This window comes from Paramormyrops kingsleyae, chromosome 16 (assembly GCF_048594095.1).
Source record: "Paramormyrops kingsleyae isolate MSU_618 chromosome 16, PKINGS_0.4, whole genome shotgun sequence".
NCBI lineage: Eukaryota > Metazoa > Chordata > Actinopteri > Osteoglossiformes > Mormyridae > Paramormyrops > Paramormyrops kingsleyae.
In genome coordinates this window covers 20402225-20412425 of record NC_132812.1, presented here as the reverse complement: position 1 = coordinate 20412425, position 10201 = coordinate 20402225, and the positions used below count along the sequence as shown (strand labels likewise).

Below are 10201 nucleotides of genomic sequence, written 5' to 3'. Positions count from 1 at the left end.
CTAAGGAGTGCATCAGTGTTCCCAGTAATTACAGCTTCGAGTGGTAATTATCACACAGGAAATATATGGATTAACCTATTGATTCAACTTGACCCCCCCAGCAGGGTGGAATCACACTCTGAAGTCTGGGCGTGGATCTCAAATAACCGATGGCAGTGGTGGGGGGGGGTTGGAGGGGGAGGGGGGGGGACTGAAATGTGGGATTAGTTTGATCACGCCGCTCCATTTTTATCTTTGCTGTGACACGTCCTGGAAGATGCGGAGCTGGAAACGGGGACAATTTAAATTCATAACGAGCGATCAGGATTGCTTAGGTTTTGGGTGGAACTCTGCAGTCATGCTGGGTTTTACCAGGTAAGACAGCAGCAAACAGCAAAACCTAAACAGAGAGAACTCCTGATTTAATTTCAGCCCATGACTGTTGCCTAAATGTTCTCAAACGTCAGAAGGACAAGCTTTGAGATAACAAATATACCTCATTGTAATTATCATTCTGTTCTCTGCCATACAACATCCTGGTCGCAACACCAGTAATGCTGCATGCGCTATAACAGACTACTAATTGGATTCAGTTGATCTGAACGTGTGATGACGTGGTAACATGTTTCTTGGTGTCCACAGTGACACTGTTGACGGGGACTTTATAGACCTTCCCTATGAAGCAGAGAAGATTCTACTCAGGGAGCAGAAGCTGCCAAGCCTCTATCTGTACATTTGTTTCTGGGAGATCAGCAGACTCACTTGTTCTCCGAAAACTTGTCGAGTGACAGGGCATCCTAACACTGGCTGCGGGTACGAGGCCCGTCCGAGTCACATAACTTCCGGGGGACCAGAGGAAAGAGCTGCTGGCAGTGGGTTAACGAAACAGCGAAGAAGAAAACAAGCCTGCAGATAATCATTTCAGCAGTGGAAGTGGGAGGAACACAAAAACAAAGCGGACGTCAGATGTCGTTATTCTTTGACAAGAGAAAATAAATGTTTGTCTTATATAACGATTAGTAATAAAGCAGAGGTGAATGAGCGTGCTCATCACATGACCTGTCACCACCCCAGAATATTCGGCAACCCCCTCCCCCCCATACACACACACACACACACACCTTGGGTAACACTTTCCTTGATGAGGCACAAATAATGCAGTATTACGCTATTACCTATGTATTCATTAACCTTAGTTACCTACTTATGTCATATTCGATCATCAATGGATTGTGATGCATGTTTTATCCCAAACAGTTACTATATTTGCTACTATATCTGTTAATTCTCTAAACCTTTGTCAACTACTAAAGGAACAAGTAATGAGTAACAGGTATGAAATACTGATCTCATTTTTGTTTATCATTAATGAATTGTGACACATTTTTATCTCAAATTATGACTATATTTGTTCATGATTTGTAGCCCATCAAGTTAAGTGTTACCACATCAGGTGATAGTTACTATCTATAGTCCTCCAGACAGCCTAAATTTTGGCATTCATTCTAAAAGCCAAACAAACAAGCTTACAGCTTCGTTGGGATGGTTTATTAATTGCAAAACAGACTGCAGACATTGTTTGCAGGAATTTGAACAATGTACTTCCTAACTTAGGACTGAGTTAACTTCACAGTCACCACAACACATGCAGATCTTTTCCTTTAGTAAAATCGGGGACCCCTGTACCCAAACACGGCAGTGATGTGATGATCCTGTGATGAGCAGCAAGCATGTTGAGTCCACAACCAAGCTCTTCACGGGAATGTCAGCAGAAAGGGACGGTTGTTTTTTTTCCATTTTGTTATCTTCTTTGTCTTTTGTATCAGTAGGTTTGCCTTGAGAAATGCAACATTCACGTACAACAAGGAGCCATCTGCAGCAATAATGTTATTCCACTCCATTGAAAAGGGTTTTTTTTTGTCTCAATGACATGGTTTATTATCCTGGTCATTTAATCTCCTCAAGTAAGATTGATTTTCTTTTTCAGACACTGTTGTACCTCTCTGTCTGCAGGATGCCAGGCCATGGGAACGACTGCGTAGGGATGGTTGTATACACTGCACTCGTCCTCCTGAAATCTCAGCTCAGCCTGCAGTGTCCCTCTTAATAAATCATGTTTACAAGCTAAACTAACAGCAGAAAACAATAGGCAAAGGTAATTGTTTGTTCCGATTGAGATACCAAAAGGCGTTTTGTCACAGTGGGCTTTTGTTTCATATTTTGTTAAAGATTAATTAAAAATTACGGCCAACAAATATATCACATTCTAGTCAAAAATGGAGAATTGCAAAAACGTCCAGGCAGAAAATGTATTACGCACTTTCTAACTTTATGGTATTGGTCCTCTTCGTATGTTGCCTTTTTGCATGTGAGTGCAGACGTAGCAGAATAGCTATCTTGTGCGAAAGTCTTCCTGGTCTTCAGCCGGTCACTTTAAGACTCCGGTGATATTACTGTTTGTCTGCACTGGCAAGGAGATCCATGTTGCACAGGATGGCAGGTTTATCTGGTGATTACCCTTCCGGGGGCAACGACAGGGTGAACGCAACACAACAAGGGTGATAAAAACCACAAGAGGTTTTTCTGGCAGGAAGAGAAATGAAGAAGTGTCATAGAACCATGTAACGTTGAAGGCATTTTGCGTGGAGGCCTGTCAGGGTCCGTCTAAGCACGATAGGTGTAGAAGACGTGGACCAATGTCTCTCGTCATGACTGACAGACAGGAGTTGTGAGTCAGCGCAAACTCTCTATCTCTCCATCAAGGTGGAGAGCACTCAAGGAACATTTCTTAAGCCATTTTCACACATTGTCCAGCAGATCAGGTCCAGACATTTTCTGGAGTTACCCTTTCACACATGTGGTACACAAGGAAAGATTGTCAGTATCATGCACATGCACACCTACTAGAATTACTTTGTGTTGTTTAGATGATGGTGCACTTAGGTGGAGCAGGAGACAGGACATGACGTGAAAAGTACTCTGCGGAAATCGGTGTGTTTTTCTTTTAAGGCATTACTTACAGTTCCTTATACTTGTCACCTCTCCAATTAGCCATGTGCTTTAGGGTCTTCTTCATGCAAATAACCCATCCGCTTTGCCCTCAGATGTTTGTATTCTTCTGTGTTTGTACCAGTCGCATGACAGGAACATCGTCAACACGCCAACTTACTTGTGGTGAATTCTCCGGAATTGTTCCTGCTCCGTCCGCCCTTGGGGGTCAACTGGGAATTACCCAGACTTTGCACTAGGATGCTGGCAGGGTAAAGTACATTTAATGCCCGGCACGACTGATTCGGACATTTGCGTTCACACATACGGCCCCTCCGGTAATGTCTAGAAAAATTCAGGATGGCAGTGTATGTCTGAACGGGGCTTTAGACTCAAGGTGTATTTAGCAGAAGCTTAAAAGAACAGATGAGAAATGGCAAAACTCTCTCTGTCTCTAAGGTTGAGTCAGGAGCTCCAGATTATCAGTGCGGCCCCGAAAGGCTGGGAGCCACTGGCGCGATAGGCCCTGGAACAGTAGGTGCCTGTGTGTCAGATCTTCGCCGGGGGTGTGAAGAGACTGAATTGCTTTTCCGTGCGACGAAGCCGTCTGAGATCTGAAGCTACAAAGAGGCAGAGGGTCTCGCCGAGGATGGCAGGAGAGCGACCTTTGTGGTGAGGGGGGTGTGATGCGGGGAAGGGTGGATGGAAAATTGTCAAGGTGCATCAGTTCTCACTGATTCACGGGAACTATAAATGTATCTCTGCGATGAATTATCAGAGGCTTTGCCACAGGCTATGTTTCCTCCCCCCACCCCTGTCCATGTGATGAAACGGCAAGACCCACTGTGATAAAACTGATAGAATAGGTGCTATCAGGTAGCTGACTGCATAATTACAGCTCTCTATTTGGGCTCTGCAGCGATTCTGGGGAGATAAGGAAGGTATAATGACTGAAAAGAGGTGACGATAATGCACCAGTTATATGCTACATAAACTCTATCACCTGCTAAAGTCTTAGCCTGGAGGGACATAACTGACTGTCTGTTTTTAACCACGTTTCTGGGATTGAAGGGAAAAAAAAAGAGCGAGACTTTTAACCACTAAATATATGCCTTCTGGGTGAGGACAGAAATCACAACACCGTAAAGACAATTTGACTTTTGACAAATGATTCTGGAGGTCATTCTGGAATCATCTTGATATTAGCAGGTTTTGTGGGTTTAGCTTTTGCTGATGTCTCAAAGTGGAGACATATTGCTGGTGGAGGAGGATTAAGATGAGGAAGACGGCTAGACTGAGCTGAGGTTCAGCATTTCAGCCTTTACATTATGAGCTTTGTGTTTTACTCGTCATCGTGTTTTTCATATTATCCTATTTATTCCATTTGAATTAAGAGTGAGCTTACCCAGCCGTGCCAATTTTGTGGTGTGGAATCAATCAATCCATCCACCATTGAAACTGCTTATCCTGGTGAGGGTCATGGGGGGCCCTGGAGCCTATCCCAGAACAGTGCACAAGGCTGGGGTCCACCCTGGATGAAATGCCGGTCCATCGCAGTGAAAACAACCATGCGTATACCGTACACGATACATGAATTTCATTGATAAATTACAGAAGACACAATCATCCTGCATATGATACAAATATTGGAAGGTCTTTGCTAAGGGATGCAGAATTATACATCTGCCACAGAAGATCCCTGATCTGATTCAGTCAACAGTCAGTCGTTTTTGGGAATATATAAAAAGACAAGCGATTTACGTTTTCTCCTGCTTTTTAATCTTTAGTCAAGCTGGTATTCCAAGGTAAAAATGTGTGTGTGGGGTGGGGGGGGGGGGGTTCTTTGCCACCCCAAGTCCACATTCACTGAAACAAAGACAGCAAATTCATCCCTGGGGTAAATTTAAGGTTGTGTAATTAGAATTATTACAGCATATAAAGACATCATTCTGAGCTTGTTCAATTTCACTAAAACAGTCACTGTGCTAAAGTCATAGAATGTTTTTGAAGATTCTCTTTTTTTGTTCAGAAAGTGTCGGATTTATTTAGAGCCCTTTCATTTTTACATAATAATACACACGCCTTGTCTTTCTCATATTTCACGAAAGTTTGTTTACACTGATGAATTTTCAGGTTGTCATGTCAAAAACTAGCATTAAATGAAATTCCTTTTCATGTAAATATAGTATTGAAAAAAATAAGAAATGAAATAAGATGCTAAATATATTAAACTTCTGATTCTGTTTAATTTTGTATACTTTTAGCAAAACTGTCTTGTATTCATAATTGCCACATTTGAACAAGTTATGTTGCATAACTTCAGGACAAATTTATAGATATATGATTTATTGTGTGATATTATTTTTTCCTTATAATAGCTGATCTCCTTTTCTGGACCCACCAAACCCATATTCTTTGCATTATTTGTTTGTTTGAATGACTTGTTACTGTTGTTCCCCCCTAATTAATGAGTTGCATTCTTTTGTAAATGAATTGTGGTTAAATTTTAGCACTTAGGGAGTATTGATAAAATACTCACGGTGAAATCTGGTGCCAGACTGACTTACCATTCTAATTCCATAAGAACCGCAGACATGGCTGCATTTTCAGCAAAATATCAAACAAATATGTGTTTCCTACTGATACGAAGATGGGCCAATTAAACTATCAGAATGACTACATTAATTATAACATACAAGACACCTTGCATAATTTTTGCATTCATGCACAGAAATGCCCTTACATCCAGCACCCTAAATCCAAGATATTAGTAATCTGTGCGGAAAATGGATTTGCTATCAGAAAATATTAAACAGGCAGACTCCTTCTGGGTTGAATTAGCATTTTCCCTCACTCTCGTTTAGGGAAAATAATAGATGGAAACAAGATATCAACTTTATGCTGATAAATAACGACGAAGTTCTTCTGTAAGGCAGCTGCTGTCCGTGAGGCAGACTTTTCCAAAATGCGCAGGAGGTGAACTCAGTCTCCACCCACCCCGTTTAAGCTGTCTCTGATAATGCACATCCTTTAATCTTTGAGTAAATAAACAGCAGTCCCGTGGTCTAAAATGCCTCTTACTCGCATGTGGTTATTTAGCCTTTTTAGTTCATTGTGTTAAAGAAAAGGCAGAAGATAATCTGAAGATCTGCGGATAAAAGCCAGCGCAGACAGTGGACGTCCCTCTGTTCTTGAAAGCAGTTTCCTGTGTGCAAATGATTCGATCTTTTCCTTTTCCGCACCGGGGTACGCCAGTAAACAGCAATGGATGTGCTGCCTGGCATCACTGAAATCATAACAAAGGGTATTTCCTAGTGCCAATCGTCTAAACCTTTATATAGGCCTACTTTCTTGATGACAACGACGGGATGTAAAAGGACTGTCTATTATGTTTACAGTGAAGTGCTTCTACGACGATTAGAGTGTTTAACGAAAAATAGTTCATTTGTACGGTTTTGTGACTAGTGATGTAGTATTCAGTTCAGCAAGTCTTTGGTCTTGACCACCGTATAAAAAAATTCAGACCGGCCACATCATGTGTCATCGGACTTAGAAAAGGAGAATCACGTGGTGCTCCGGTATTGCTGTTGGGTGGCAGAGCTGAGCTCCGCCGCTCCGGATTGAGCGCGTCTTTATCGGCGGGAATCCTCCTTTTAACTCCCTATATGGGAGCGTTTGGTAGCGAAGAAGCCCGACAGTGCGGTCTTCATTGTGCACAAATTTCATAGCAGAGTGCGCCAGTCAAATGCCTTAACTTTGCGTTAAATCGACGTTCATTTTAATTGAATTCTTTGCGCTGGCTAGTCCCTCTATGTTTCAAAGCCGCGGTTTTTATCCATAGGACAAATAGTCTCAATCGTCCTCACTATATCCCCCAGTTACCGCTCTATGGAAAACAACATGGAAATGTCTTTATGAAGTCCCTCTGAAGTTTAATTCGATTTTACCTCCGCACCACTGTCCTCACCCTGGTGATTAAGCGTTGTACATACATTTAAGCATTAAGAAATTTTGTAATATATAATTAAATGAACAAGCCCAGAGTTATTAACATGGTTATTAATTATATCGGAGAGTTGTTAAAGTAATGAAATATTAATTGAATTAAAAGCTTATTCAGCGTCCTTTATCTCCCTGAGTACTGAGCATTTCAAGGTAGGCTAGTCTTTCGGTACATACACTGTATAAATTGGTCATGGTTCACCTACAAGCTATTGTGAACTGGTCAAGTAATTATATATAATATAATGTGCCGCTGAGTTCACCTTTAATGTGTATTTAAATGCTTTCCAACAAACTGTGAAATTTATTTTGTGGAGTACAATAGTTATAATTCAGAAGAATAAATCCCCTTCTTCAATAAATCTGTTCAATATGATAAAGGTAAAAAATGCCTCTCCGTTAATGAATACGGACGGTGACTTTACATATTTGTTGATAGGAGCTCGTATTTTCGCGTTTCCCCAGTCTGTGCTCTTTTTATTGAAAATAATGTAAGCCTTTTCTTGTTTTTTTTTTAAAAAACGGTTTCATTCGGTTATCATCAACAATGCAATGTCATTTATTTTCCCCCCGCATTTTTACGTTATTTGAAATTATGTGCATAGATTATTTTTCCAGCATTATGCTTAGGCGGCACAATGAAGAATACAGGACAAGCGAACTTTGAAAGACAGGAAGGCGGTGGAAGCTCCTGTTCACAGATGATTAGCGTTAAATGCACCGCCTGTTCAGTCCGCGACCGCACCTTTCATAACACCCGCCCTCTCGGCAGGTTGCTCTATCATTTTAACGGCAGCAAAAAGAAGATACTCTGTACCGCAATAGTAGCACCGATCGTGGGTTTTTCTGACCTTATTAAACTTTCTCTTCAGCCGTAGGCTACTTAAGTTGGTAAAAAAAAAAACAAACGTTTTACACCAAGCAATACCTTAATGCCTCGGATGACCATTTTCTATATTCAATCATGTGTATTTGCGCTCAATAGTGCCTGTGAAGGAATTTTCCTGCAATTAATTGTTCTCAAAATTACTAACCACATGTTGTGCACCTACTCTGTATTTCCACAGCCAACTGTATAAATGCTGAATATTTATTAATAACTTTGGACTGGGTACCAGATGCAGAAATAAATGGACTTTGTTTCCTCACAGCAAACTGAGCCCAGATTTACTCCGCGTTAAGTAAAATGTGATCTTCAGCCGATCCGGTCTATTTCCTTGGTAAAAGAAGATTTAAGTTGCGAGCCTTACGGGTCGCTTAGTCTCTTCGAGACGGGAACTCCGTGAAAGATTCCTGGGTGATAAGGTATATAATCGCTGAAACAGCAGTACACGTAGGGAGAAGTAAACATCTGTATGTTTAATTTAGAAATCAGTGGGGTATTATGAACACCTGTAAAGCAATTTTATTATTCATTACTTAGGCTATATGCCGTCATATATAAATAAAAGGTGAAATATATTAAGGCCAGTTCACAATTACTCTTCGATTAATAATTGAACATTTAATGTAAAATATCTACATTGAATTTAACGGGCCAGAATTGTGTTCAGTTTGACACTTTTATTACCACGTATTTCAGTTGGCTGAATAAACAGACAAATCTGAAGAAATAAAAGCTTCACATGCTACTAAATAAAACACATTCTTCTTGTTTTTTTAAGAGATCTTTAACTTTCCCATAAAGTATTTTCGTCATATAGTCCACTGTTACACACGGATTGCCGTACTTTGTTGAGGTATTTAAATAAAATCCCTAATTTTGTTGCAGTAAGAGGGTAATCGTGATTTTCGCCACCGAGATTTAATATTCAGTAACATGATGTTGATGTTTGTTTTAAAAAAAATCATTATAAAAACAATAATCGCATCAATCCCGTGGAAGTCATTGTATTTCTATGTGCATTTTCTGTGAGCCGTAATGACAGTTGTCTGAGTCGCTCTGTATAAGAATGTCATAGAAATCAATAACATTTAAAACCAGAAGCATAAAAACTATCATTAGCGAGGTGTCGGAGTGTTTACGCTGCATCTACCTGCGAGGAAAATGTAGTTACCTTATAACCAGTGTGAGTATTATTGTTTAACCACTGGGGAGCGGTTAGAACATTACGTGTCCATGTTACTGGTAACGGAACAGCCACAACCTTGAGAAGAGGAGTAACACCCGATACATATGCTGTTCAGTGTCGAGCTAAATGTATGAATTGTTCGGGGCGTGATTGAACGGAGAATATGTATGAATTAAAGCATTACTATTGTAGCATATATGTAGTCAGATAATGAAGTGTGCAAATCAACTTTCATATCAAATTTTATACCCGTTTTTCTTAAGCACCGAATAAAGTTATTCAATGAAAATTAAATGTGAAAGCGGTCCAAAGAAATGCGCTTAGCTTATTGTTTGTCATGGTGTGTTAATGTACATATTCTCAGCAGGTTCTATTAAGTTCGTTCTTATTAAATCTATTGTGCATATGATCTTTTTGAATTATTTATTGTGCTTCATGCGCAGTACACTTTGAAATTTACTACGTTAAATGCCACTTGTTCTTTTTTTTCTACTACTGTCACATTGTAGCATCATACTTTTTTGGTGGGTTCGCCAAAATATTTCTTCTTCAGCACGTCAGGCACGTTTTAATAGAAAAACCGGCTTTTAACTGTCATTTCTGTCACATCTGTATTTCACCACCAGTATTTTCGCCCTGTCACTTTCCTCTGAAGCAATTCCATGTTTCTTTATAAATTGCGTTTGGACTGAGAACCGCTCGACTGTTGTTCATATAACGTTAATGAATTTGCATATACTAGGCTATTTAGATACATGACAGGTTGCCGGCTTCTAGTTTATCTGTCGAATATTCGGATAGATATTTAGTTAACAGTAGTTACCGTAAGCTTCCTTTTTCAGTACAACCAATGTCAGATACTGATTATTTCTTGTTAATGTGATCAATAAACCGCTGCTATAAAATCAAAACTCACTCTTATAATGTTACATGAAGGTAAGTAATTCGCATGTAGTCGTTGTTATTTTCCTAAAATATAATTTTGATTAAAAAAAATCGTTGCATTAATACATACATTTAATTTTAAAAGACATCAAGGGATTTGTTAAAAATATGTTTAGGCCTAATATGATTTATTTAAAGAATACGCTCTTGCAAGGCAGTGTAGTAGGCCTATACCGGTCGAATAATAATAATAATAATAATAATAATAATAATAA

The 10201-nt window shown here is 39.8% G+C and overlaps 1 long non-coding RNA gene across 1 annotated transcript; it reads left to right on the top strand.

The window, feature by feature from the left end:
* Nucleotides 1–208: 208 nt before the first annotated feature.
* LOC140578713 (uncharacterized) lies at nucleotides 209–4767 on the top strand. Its single transcript, XR_011982975.1, has 3 exons — nucleotides 209–2134; nucleotides 3113–3239; nucleotides 3427–4767. It is a non-coding gene; the product is annotated as an uncharacterized lncRNA (long non-coding RNA).
* Nucleotides 4768–10201: the final 5434 nt, after the last annotated feature.